Below are 12,946 nucleotides of genomic sequence, written 5' to 3'. Positions count from 1 at the left end.
CATGGTATACAAATCTAATATCATAACATGATTCATTTTAAATATCATTAAATTTAAATGGGTTTAAAGTATGACACAAAATGCATTTATGTACAGAGAGTTCCCTGACCGATAAAATTGGAACAATATACTTCATATGGATCAACTATAGAACGTGAAAAAATGAGAACGGAACAAGCCAGAAATCTCTATGAGTGATATGAACAGGCCAAGAGTTATCCAAAATCGAAAGCTAAATAATTAAACAAAATTTTCAATTTTCGATATTTTGAAGATATATTCAAATATCAAAAATTTTACTCCTACTTTTCTTCGTATATTGTCAAGTTCATTATTCAGTCAACATAATTCATCATCAAAATTCAAAAAATATTTTTTTTTATTTGTGTCTCCAGTATCGTGCTCATACATCCTTAATTAGTCGAGCACAACGGGTTTTTTGTTTTCAATAAATTTAGTAAGGTTTAAATTTAATTTAAATAGTTTTTTTTTTTTTAATTTCCACCAGTGTCAATAATAGTTTATTAAAACCCAGAGGAAAAATTTTCGTGCAAATTTTTTTCGCACCCGTGTGCCACTCCGTGATACACTAATAACTTCATATATGATTATCATAGATGATGATAGGTATATTAATAATAAAAACGTATATAATATAATACTATCTTTTATTGATAATAATTATTGATATGCAAGAGTAAACAAACATTAAAAATGATCGTAGCATATACAGAGTACAACAGTTGACTACGACTAAACTAATAAAAGGTTTTCCATTAGAGTGGTCAAAGTTTAAACTTTAATTATGAGCATTCCATCCCAGCCATTCGTTTGATATATGGCAACCGCAGGCAGCTATGCTGTCCACTGTTATACGAAAAATACATTTCTTTGATGGCTCGATCACATGGATTAAGTTCGATATCATCGCTGACGACTTTGTGCTTACTTGTAAGGGTAATCGACCAAACTTCACTGTTTGTTTATTGCACCAATAAGGAATATTCATGAAATTTAAATTTGGTTCAAATTTTTGAAGTGAAAACTTCTTTAGCGACGTTGTACACTTTTTTGAAATGGGTAAAAAATGTTCGTTCATGAAATTGTCATGTTTGTGTACGATAGCGCAATAATAAATATTGTATTCTACCACATAAATGATAGTACTTTTATACTGATAATTAAAGCAATTCGTGCAAAATTATTCCCTAACCATTCCAAAACCGTCGTTTTTTTGGCTGGACATTTGAACTAAACCATTGACAAATTCATTGAGAGAAATTCAAATTTCTAAAAAGGAAATTCAAATTTTAAAACGGACGTGACGTCATAGTATGTCATTTGTCAGATTTGTTGACATACTGTATGGTATTAATTACTTATATTATGTATGGTATTATCATGGAAATATATCATAATTACTACATACGTGGGTATTACACCTGTAGGAAACAGTACATTGAACTGTCACCAAGTGACATCTCAGATATTAATATGTCATCAACAGAGAGTGCCAAAAGGACTGCGTTTAAACATCTCAAATACATATAAAAATTTAAACTTGATATCTCTTTTCATTTTTGAGTTATCGTGTCGGTAAACAGATGGACAGACAACCGAAAATGGACTAATTAGATGTTTTTATGAACACCTTTATCAAAATTTTGTTCGTAACATCAATATTTCTAAGCGTTAGAAACTTGAGACTAAACTTAGTATACCTTAATATATTTCATATATACAAATTATAAAAATTTTATGATTTCTCAAATACAAATTGTTTTAAGTAGTTTAAATTTATGAATTCGGACTGTCTTAATGGAAAACTCTTTATAATAAGTTGCTCTCCTTGTTTACATTTAAAACAACGATTAGATAGATTATTATGTCATATCAATAACATATTCTCATTTTAATTTAATTTTAACCGATAGTTTTATTTTTTATGATTTTATTCAACGATATAATAATAATATGTTGTATGACTGTGTGAGATATGTGTTATCGGTGGTAATTTTTTTGTACTAAAAAAGTATATAATTAATATGCTAAATTGTACACTATGACTAGCTAAAACTATTTGCGACTTCATTACTATTGGACTACGAGATATAGACGTGTTCTGCTCGTGATCTGTAGTCCTTCCGATGTTGTTGCCATTATGTAAAGGGGGTGTGGAGGGAACCTTTTTCGGTAATGGCGGATAAAATCACTGATACGGGGGTGGAGGCTGCGAAAGTAAAAGTGAAAATCTTGTCATAATATGTAATATGTCCGCCCATTTTCCTATATAATTTGCGTCATCTAAGAAGTGAAAATTGTGATGAGCGGATGACTAGGTCTTGCCTGAGGAGTGAAAAAAAAGAAATTAAAAAAATCTAATTTTTTGTTTTGCCATTTCTTAAATTAGGGTGAAGGAGATACATTAGAAAGAGTTGAAACTTTGTATGTCGTATTTATTTATAACTAATCTAAAGCCTTAAAACAAGTTTCAAGTTTTCAGTGCTTGATGGTTTTGGGATGGTTGGATGGATGGATGTTTGTTATTCAATCACGCCAGAACGACTGAACGGATCTAGGTGACATTTGGCACAGAGATCTTGCGAGATCAAAATATGCTTTTAATCGTGGTCTTGGTATTGATCTTGGACCATGGAAGTAGTCTTGATCTTGCAAACTTTCAAAAAGTGTATATTCTATAGTTTTCGTACTTTCCTCTTGAACGGTTTAATCTCTAAAAGTATGCTTCATTCGTTTAATAAGTTTGCCGGTAAGTGCCAGGTAGCCAGAAACTCAGTTAAGGATTATCACAATCTGTAACTAAAATCAAAGACTAAAATCAAATAATTACAATAATAATTTTATTTTAAAGTAGTTGCATTGATACACTCTTACATACATAGAATAAGGCCAAAATAAATTTTCAAAATGGGAGTTAATAAATAATAAAAGTAACGTGAATAATAATTAAATAATTAAAGGTGATAAAGTGCATATAATTCAATTAGAACATAAATTATATACATTTATGTAATAATTATTAAAAATTAAAAATGCATAACAATTATTTTATAATTTTTATTGATTATTTGTATTCATTTACATAATTATTACTCATTTTTGTATTACTTCATAATAATATATAAAATATAATCACATTTTTTACAGAGCACATGATCTCATAATCTATTCAAACAATATGTTATTATTTTTCATGCTTTTGTATAAGACCCGATCATTAATAGGTTTTACAGCGCCATGTCATAATTTGTTTTCATTTGCTCGTCTTTTAATGTGTTCGGCTTATTTCAAACAAGACGATATTACCTCTGAAAGCAAATTTTGATGTGTCCATATTAGTAGGGATCGGTTGAACAATTCGCATTACAATAGTCAGGCACTACGAAAATTTTAAAATTATCCTTGAAGGACCCCTAAATGAGATATTCTAGATCTATTAAAGCATTTTGAAATTTGTATATCCTTAAGTTATAGATATTTAAAGAATTAAAAAATCAAAAAACCAGACCAATTAGTCGGGTGTAAATGTTAACCAGAGAAATGCAAATTCTCAAAGTGAAAGTGACTGGCTGACTGACTCACTGGCATACACAAATTCGAAGGCACTTCTAGACATGCTAGAAAGATGCGATGTTTTGCATTCGACGTGAAATTGCTTGAAACCTTCGGGGGAAAACAAAAAACAACAACTTTTTTATTTCAGCCCTCCTGAAAATTGGAAAAACTCCCCCAAAACATGACGTTTTGACCAATCAACATAATAAAGTTAAAATAACAGAAAATCGAAACAATACCCCGCCCCAAGATTACGTTTTTCTGTTGTATACATTACTAGGAGGATGGGATAACCATCAATCGTCTCGAAATTAACAGAATAGTTCGAAAAATTATATTGCCCACATCGCAACCCCCGAAAAATTTCCCACTTTTATGGTAAAATTCAACTGAATTCAAAATTTTAGTTATGGGGTGAGTTAAATATGAAATTAGAATCAATCAAGCTAACTACAAATTGTCAACTAACCATTTTTTATACTTTTTGAGAAAAAAGGAACTAAATTTTTGTTTTAATTTGGACTCTTACGGAAAAAAAGTTTTTTACGAAAAAATGTCTCAAACAAAATTTGTTTACTTTTTTATCTCACTTTTGGGTCTGGAGTACGATATTAAAAAAATTCAACTGGATATCTCTTCGTTTTTGAGTTATCGTGTTAACGGACAGACAAACGGTAATGGACTAATTAGATCAATTTCATAAATACCTATATCAAAATTTTGTTTGTAGCATCAATAGATTTTTTTAAGCGTTACAAACTTGCCCCCCTCTTTGCCATGGGCTGGCGACGCCCTTGCACTGTAGCCAATTTATAAAGGAATTTTTCCATCTTTAGTGGCCCTTTTCGTCAATTCAACCAGAAGTAGCGTTGAAATCGTATTAAGAGAAATTACGAAAGCAGAAGGCTTTATGAAAAAAATTTTTTTGTTTACCACCTTGTATAAGAAAAGGGTTTCTGTTTCATTTGATTTAATGACGCACGTCGCACATATAATATTATTATTACATTTTATTACAAAAAAAATCACATTATATAATACAGATTACAGCAAACACATTTTATTTATATGATAAAATTTCTCATGTAGATTTTATTACATTCAATTTAATATTGGAGACAAGTCTTATGTTACCATAAATCACATCATATGTAAGAAAAATTTCATCGATAAAAATACAATTTATTTATTAGTCTTAGCTTTGGATTTTCCATCTGAACTGATAAACGATCATCTACTTTGAAAAGAAAATTACCCTTGCATATCGTTAAGAAATTTTTTTCTTAAAATGATATGTTATTATTTTATTAAATTTCAAAAACAGATCAAATTGTCAATGTATTTTTAATTCAATTTTTAAACAAATTACGCAAGATGCTATTGGGGATATCAAAAATAACGTCACAAGTAGATGTAGCAGTCATAAGCAGTTGTAAGTTTTTTTTATTTAAAAAGCGGAGCTCCATTTAATGATTAGAACATTAAAAAATAAAAATCTTTTAACAAAAACACCTACTTCAAAAAAAATATTCCAAAACAAATTAATATGAACTAAAAAGTAAAAAATAACGGTAATATAATGTAGTTACAATTACTGTTATTTTTGGAGTCAGTGTCAGCCAAGGAAACACTTGTGACAGAACAGTTTGCTACATTAACTTGGCTGGCACTGACTTCAAAAATAACAATAATTGTAACTACATTATATTATCGTTATTTTTTACTTTTTAGTGAATCTGAAGTACACTAACTAATTTGTCACTAAAAAAAGAATCATCGAAATCGATTGACGTCATATTGAGTTATTCGCCCATTTGACGCGCATATACTTAATGCAAATTTAAGAGATGTGGTTTTTTTTCTCATGAATTTCATTGTCAGAACTGAGAACCAAATTGAAATGAGACCACACGGAAAGCACCAGCTTTCAAATAAAAAATCATCAAAATCGTTGCGCTCAGACGAAAGTTCTGAGGTAACAAACATTTTTAAAAAATACTGTCTAATTGAGAACCTTCTCATTTTTTTATGTCGGTTAATAAGTAGGCTATTCTTTCTAATACATACTATACAATTTACGCCTAATTAGCGCCCTCACGGGTAAACACCTAAAACCCATAGGGTAAACTTAGTATACCTTGCATATTACATATATGCATGGTATAAAAATTCACAAATATGTGCTTATATTATAATCCTTTTTAATCACAGTTCAATTTGACTATTGCGCAAATGCAATTATAGCAAACTAACCTCAAATCAAAAGAAACTGAAGTTTTTTTGTTTTTATATCCATGACTATACTGCGTGTTGAACAGAATATTAACAAACTGTAGTTTGTTAAGGAGATATGCAAGGATTAAATAATACTAGGGATTTCAATAAAACTTTATAAATACATTTTTTTATTAACAAAGTTTCCAAAAATCACAAAAAATTCCTAGGCCATCTGGTTTTTTATTATTATTTTATCGTTCAAAGTTGGCTGAAAAAAATGATCAATCATATTGGTTATCCTTTTCAATTGGATATTTCTATACAAAAAATCTAGAGAGTGTTATAAAAAAACTATCTAAAATATTTAGACAATTCTGTAGTTTTATAATAATATCAGGTTGTCGATCATATAAAAACAAAATTTTAATTTAATTAGGAGTTCATCGAAGATCCATCATTTGATGAACAGAGACAACTACATTTTCAAATTTATAAGCAGCTCTTGCACACAATATATTATATATTTTTGTAGTTGCGTGGCATTGTAAAGCTAAAAATAACACATTACTTGACTACAAAACATGTATTTGGTTTATATGTATGTACCGTGCAATAAACCTAAACTTTTTTACAATACCGTAGGGAAACAAACACCTTAAATGGATTTAGGTATACGGTGTGTTTTAATGGACTTATACGGTTTGTATTTAACGAAATTTATATGAAAGACACTTTTACGCTAATGAAGAATCATATGTATTAAGTTAATACATAACGTTAACGTTAACATTCGCATTAGCATTTGCGAATATTGGAGATAAAAATTCTCATTCGTGAATGTACAAAACACAACATTCATCCAATCACTGGTAAGTAATAGTAAAGTGAGTGCTATTCGAATTCAAAAGGTGCACATGATTTTACCATGAATTTACCAGACAGGGAACGAGTAATGGCTGGACCTAAAGTGTTGTTGGGCTCTGACTGGTGTAAAATTGTATTGAAATCGCATTCAGATTGTATAGTGTTACATGCAGATTTTACCGAACAAATCTAGAAGAAACTGTAATTGTCTGTATAGGCTGATCAGGACGTACCACCCTGTACAAACATTACAACACATACTCAAAACAAATAACCTTGATTTAACACGATAACAATTATATTTTCCTTATTAAAATTTTTAATAATAATAATTCTCAATTATCAAAGTGAAGATAAGTAATTTTAAGATAACAGATTATTATAGTTTCAAAGGACCAACAATTCAAAAAAACAAAATAAAAAAAGGTTTGTCATTGTAGTACAAACATATTCGACTTATCTTTAAACTATAAAAGTTAAAAACCTTTTAACAAAACAATACACTCAATTTCAAAAAAGAGCTCTCTTATTGTTTCACGGCTTTGTATGGTTTTTGCAGACTGAATTTGTTTCTGATCTTACTTTATTTTCTTAATACGTGAAGCAGTCAATATGGCAGTAATATACAGGCTTAGATCTTTAGAAAACAGTAGTGGTCTAAGGAATGACTAGACCAGGAATGGCATACCTTTATGTATCACAGAACCATTTTTTCTAAAGAAATGATTACTGAGGCCTTAGACGTGTCGTCAAATAATTTTGGTTCCGTGATTATTGGGATTCGCAATTATTTCTTCCTTAATGACGTTTTCTATGCAATATCGACCAAAAACAACTAAACGTGCAGATTTGGTGACGTCATTACTTTCGTCGAGACAAAGCAATATAGAAAGAGCGACGTTAATGTAAATTTTATGTTGATCTGTTCAATTTCCAGTCATTTTTAGATTCTTTCTTTTATTGTGTTTCTAGACAGAGGAGGAATATCTTTGATATGCTAAATTATCTTATCTTTAGTATAGCAATTATCAAAAAGTGAGAAAACGCTTGCTAACAGGCTTCCTTCAAACCTCTCCCTCTTGAAAAGGTTTACTATGCCGAGCAATGACATTTGCAGTCGAGTAACTAATAGATTCGCTTTTTTGAGCTCCAGATATGTAATTTGTTTCAAAGTGACAATAACAAACGAGCTCCCATTCGTTCGCGATCATTTGCTCGTTCGTCATATAATACTTTATAGTGAACTTTGTTATCGGTGGCGTGTCCAAAATATTGTATCGCGGTTTGCCATCCCTGAACTAAGCCATTAAAGGAGTGAACATTTTTTAATAAACGCTTTATTCAAACATATAACAGTATTGTTGTAAATTACTACGATTTCTTAACATCCGTCTATATATTCAACGCCTGCTAAAATCCAGTTTAAGCCTGTTATCGTTGTTCTATTTACGATAACGGTCATTGATTCATGACAAAATGATTGATGATACACGAGATTTTGGTTTGGTCTTACACTTGCGCCCATTTTCCTGGTCTGTTCTTAGTGTTTCGTAATGTTACCAAGAGCCAATTTTAAATTCAAGCGAAATGTATAAAATTTTTGTAAGAAAAGCTTTAGTGATAATTGTTAGCTTATCATGAACTAAGGCACACTGACGAAAATCCATAAGCATGTGATGTTAAAAACTAAATTTTTACTCAGCAAAGTAATTGAATGCATTTAATTCTTTTTTTTTTAATTATTCCAGCCAGACCCACATTTATGCTAAGAGCCAATAGTTATGTTTGAGGTTTGAGAAAATACAAATTTTGGCATTGCCCGAGTATGCTTCATTCATTCAAGTCTAAAACATTCTACAACAACCTTGAAAATTCTAGATCATCACCAAGCAACATTCTTCCCATAACTGATACTAAACCCATAAACTTCCTTCGTTTTTGGAAGCTAGTTAAAAAAAACCTCTAAATAATAATGCTTAACGTCTGTGCATAATTATATTTATTTACTTAATTTAAAAATAATAATAATCATAAAAACTAAATCGGTGGTTAATTTCCATTTCATTAAAATATTTTTATTATAATTGTTACTGCAAAAATCAAATGAAGAAAAAAAACTGGTTTTTATTTTTTTGTAATACACAAATGGTGTGGATTGGTGGTTTTTGGTATGTTTGAGGACAAATTTATATAATTTTTTTATGGACATAATTGGACGTTTGTTTGTAATTTGTTTCACAAAAACAAACAAGATTAGAAAAAAAATTTATTGAATGGGTTTTTTGGTTATAATTATTGATTTTTTATTAACTTTTAAAAAAATCTTTTTTAATTAATTAAATTGTTTGTTTAAGTTTAAAAAAAAAATTTGCATAGTTATTAGCTAAAATTTTGTAAATATATCGATAAAAACCATATAAAATATATACAAGGAGTTCAAAAATTTGTTTAACTTTTTTTAAATATTGCAAGAATTTAGAACTGCCTTATCCTGGGAATAAAAGAAATAATCGTACTTAATTGAACGAAAATGACAAAACTTCACATGCACTGATTGGTTGGATTACAAGCACTAAAGGCTATAATATCTAAAACGCTTATAGATAGAAAGGTAGTGAGGAATTGTGAAAAAATTTTATAATAAACCGGAGCAGGTGCGGTCAGTCTCTACATGAGGCATGGACGAATGTAACTCAGAGAAACCCCTCGGACTCCTCACTTAAAATACGAATAAGACAGTGACAACCTAACCAACGACAACCTAAAATACGAGTAAGACAGAGAGACAACTTTTTTTTTTTTCTACCTATCTCATTACTATTAGAGAAACTGAGATAGGTAGAAGATTCGTATACCCGTCTCGCTTCCTCCTCTATGAACAATGCGGACTTGGATAAATAGACACGCAATAGAGTTTATAACACACAAAAAAGTTATAACAATGATGACTTCAACTTAAAATAACTCGCCCATACCTCCTCTACACTTTACTAGATTTTGGATGATGTGAAGTCAGATATTAAAGCAGATGAAGTGGTAGAATGAGCAGCGAGGAAAGATAGCGTAGAGGCGAAAGAAACACTATTTTCACCGATATGCTTGTTGATGCAAAGCCATGAGGTATTTAAGGTCAAGGTGGTATGAGAATCGAAACTAAAACAGATAAAACTATTAAAATACTAAAATACAGCAAATATCTTGTAACCGTTACCATTGGAGTAATCACAGTGCAGTGAAGAATCTGTAAAAAAGGTGCAACAGGGTGTACCACAAGAACGAGAAAAGTTACCATCTGATGTACAACTCGCCATTAGGAAACAATTTCTCCACTACAATGAAAAACAGTTTTCTAAAGAAACTGGAGTAAAGAAAAAAGAGAAAACAATATATGTACAAACTGCGATTTTTTTTTGACGGTAGCGTAGATATATTAATCAATTATATTCTCAAATAATACTCCAATGGATCCATATATCCACATGTACCAGACATATAGTTCACAATGGGTCCTATAAATCACACGTATTAAAACTACGATCTAATAAACGCAATAAATTAAAGGAAACGCAATAAATTAAAAATTTCATCAGATTTTTTTTAACAGTATTCACAATTATTATAAATTTACTATGTAAATTAGAACTGTAATAGTTGCATTCCTAATTAATCATTGATTTTTAATAAGAAATATGTTAACCACAGACAATATTTTTTGCGGTTATATCATTATTTTTGAAATTTCTTTAATTTTTTTAATGAAAAAATAATTATCTTATAATTTGCTAGAAAAGTTACAACTTTCTAATACACATAAAATAAATTTTAACGTAAATTAAATTCTAAATTTATGACAATGAACTTTATTTTTTGTTACACGTTTGGAATAATATGGTACATTTTTAGCATCTATTCAAATAAAATTCAATCGTTTGACCTAAAAAGTACGATAATAAAATAGTTTTAACGATGTTCTAGCATGGTATTTGCAGTTTCTATGTTAAAGCAATGGTACAATTTTTTTTTCGACAGAATTTAACGAAAAATTAAATTTAAGAATTTAATAATGCTTACTATTAATTCCCAAAGTTTCAGAAATTTTGACCGTTTAAAATGGGAAATAATTATGCCAACGTCCCAATTTCGACCAATTTACGTCAAAATTAATATCTCGAAAGTGAAAATTAATTTCTAAATTTTTTTTTTAGAATTGTATTGTATAAACATTTTTTTCTACTTTTTCTTCAATATATAATAATATCATAAAAAATAATTGGAGAGACCGGACATTTTACATGCTTTAAATGGGACATGACCCTCAAAATCGCGAACTTTGTCTTTAAATATCTCGCGATCTAAACGGTCAAAAATTATGAAATTTTAGGAATTCATAAATAAAGCTATTATAAACCCGAGAAAAAAAATTCGGCCAAATCTGTCGAAAAGTGATTTCATGCTGGTACTACCTTAATAAAAACTAATAGATCCTCTATGTTCTCATTCAATGCAACTCTACTAAAGGTAAATATCGTCTCACGACAGATTTTATGAAAAGCAAATGTAGTGACAGAATTTATAGCAGCTGCGCCAAATTACAAAAGCTTCTTCAAAATGGTTCCAAGATCCGATGTAACAATCTATACCTGACTACCTAATGCTCTATACGGGAAATCAACGAAGATTTCGCGATTGTGAAAACGGTACTTCAATCGACAATGTTGTGTTCAAAAACCCCCACATTTACAATTTGCACCTTATTACCCGACTGTCAAGGAGTGGCTACGTTTTTCGCGCGTATCTTGTATGAATGTATGTGTGTATATTTGTTTGTGAATTTTTCTTTATGACCTCGTGATGCCTTGTTCGTAGGACATCTTTATATTTGTATGAAAAACTAAAGTGTTCTTAGATAGGTGTTTGAAAAAACAAAACAAAATGGAGGATTTTTGGAGCGAAATAGTAATACGTTAATTTAAAAAAATTAACAAAACCTATCGAGTAAAGTATCAAAATAAAGGAAATTAAAATGGGATTACAAAAATAAGTTATATGTTTAAATTTAATTAGGAATAATAAATTGGTTTAAAAGTTTTAATATAATATATAGTAGGAGGGTTTTTTAGTGCTGGGACACTGAAAAGTCTAAAATATTACAAATTTAAAAAAAACCGACTAGATCAACTCAAATTTTTCCAAGGATGGGCCCCGACTGTTAAAGTCGCTATGCAAATTGCTGTACTTATTTTTTCCTTTTCAGATTATATTTAACGCAGTCGAATTTTTATTATTTAAATTATTTATTTTATTTAGTGTTAATGAGTACCTACATACCCACTTCAGTCAAGAATTGAATGAAATCTTTCATGGAGCTTAAGAAAATTATGAATTTTTATAACAATTCATGGTCGAATACTTTAAAAAAAATAGCTCGAAAGTGAAAGAATGTAGTTTACCTGCATAAAAGTGAAATTATCTGTATAAGTCATCATAATCTAACCTAGAAAATTTTTGAACAAAGTTCAAAAAGCTTATGCATTGGACTAAAAACCTCGTTCCACAGTCAAGAAGCAAATGACATTTAAGTAGGTCACTAAACGACTTTATAACAAAAACGTTTTATAACCTGTATACAGGCTGTTGCAAAATTATGAATCATAACTTAAGAAAATATATAGAGCTTATCGAGAAATCAGATCGAAGCTCATTTGAACAATGATCTGAAAATTTTTTTTCTTCATAATTCTTCTTATCATAAATTGAATTTATTAGAAGTATTTTTCAAAAAAGGTCAAGGCACTTAAAATTTCGATAGTAAAATAATTTGAATTTATGGTTGAAAATATATGAATAGCGGAATTATTGTTTTTATTTAACTTTTTTCGATTCCCTGGCCGATAATACCGTTTTCCCGGCTGCATTTAACTTCGTGATTGACAATTTTTATGGCTTGTATTTTTAGGGCTCGGAAGCATACCAGCAAGCCATACAATTCGTTTTTTCTGGAGTTAAATGCTGTCGAGAAGATATAGCTAAGGCATGTCTATATAATATAATGCTAGGGCTATAATATTATGGCTAGGGCATTAAATAAAACAATATACAATCTACGACCACAAAGTCCTGGCGTGATATAAAGCCTCAACTTCTCCTCAGCTTTTATATTAATCGTAGTCATTCCGGTCTTTCTGTCACATACGCCAGGAATAACTTTTTTCCATTAATCGCTTGATGATCAACTCTATCTTTATCCGAAAGACCATACTTATGGCTAAGGCAACAACTCAACTTCACT

The 12,946-nt window shown here is 29.8% G+C and overlaps 1 protein-coding gene across 1 annotated transcript in view; it reads right to left on the bottom strand.

Moving 5' to 3' along the window:
- Nucleotides 1–12,946, bottom strand: part of LOC123301809 (dual 3',5'-cyclic-AMP and -GMP phosphodiesterase 11-like) — a 413,277-nt gene that overhangs the window by 397,850 nt on the left and 2,481 nt on the right. The window lies entirely within an intron of this gene.

This window comes from Chrysoperla carnea, chromosome 5, assembly GCF_905475395.1.
Source record: "Chrysoperla carnea chromosome 5, inChrCarn1.1, whole genome shotgun sequence".
Lineage (NCBI taxonomy): Eukaryota > Metazoa > Arthropoda > Insecta > Neuroptera > Chrysopidae > Chrysoperla > Chrysoperla carnea.
Note: the sequence above shows the minus strand (reverse complement) of the source record. Positions and strands in the feature narration are given on the sequence as shown.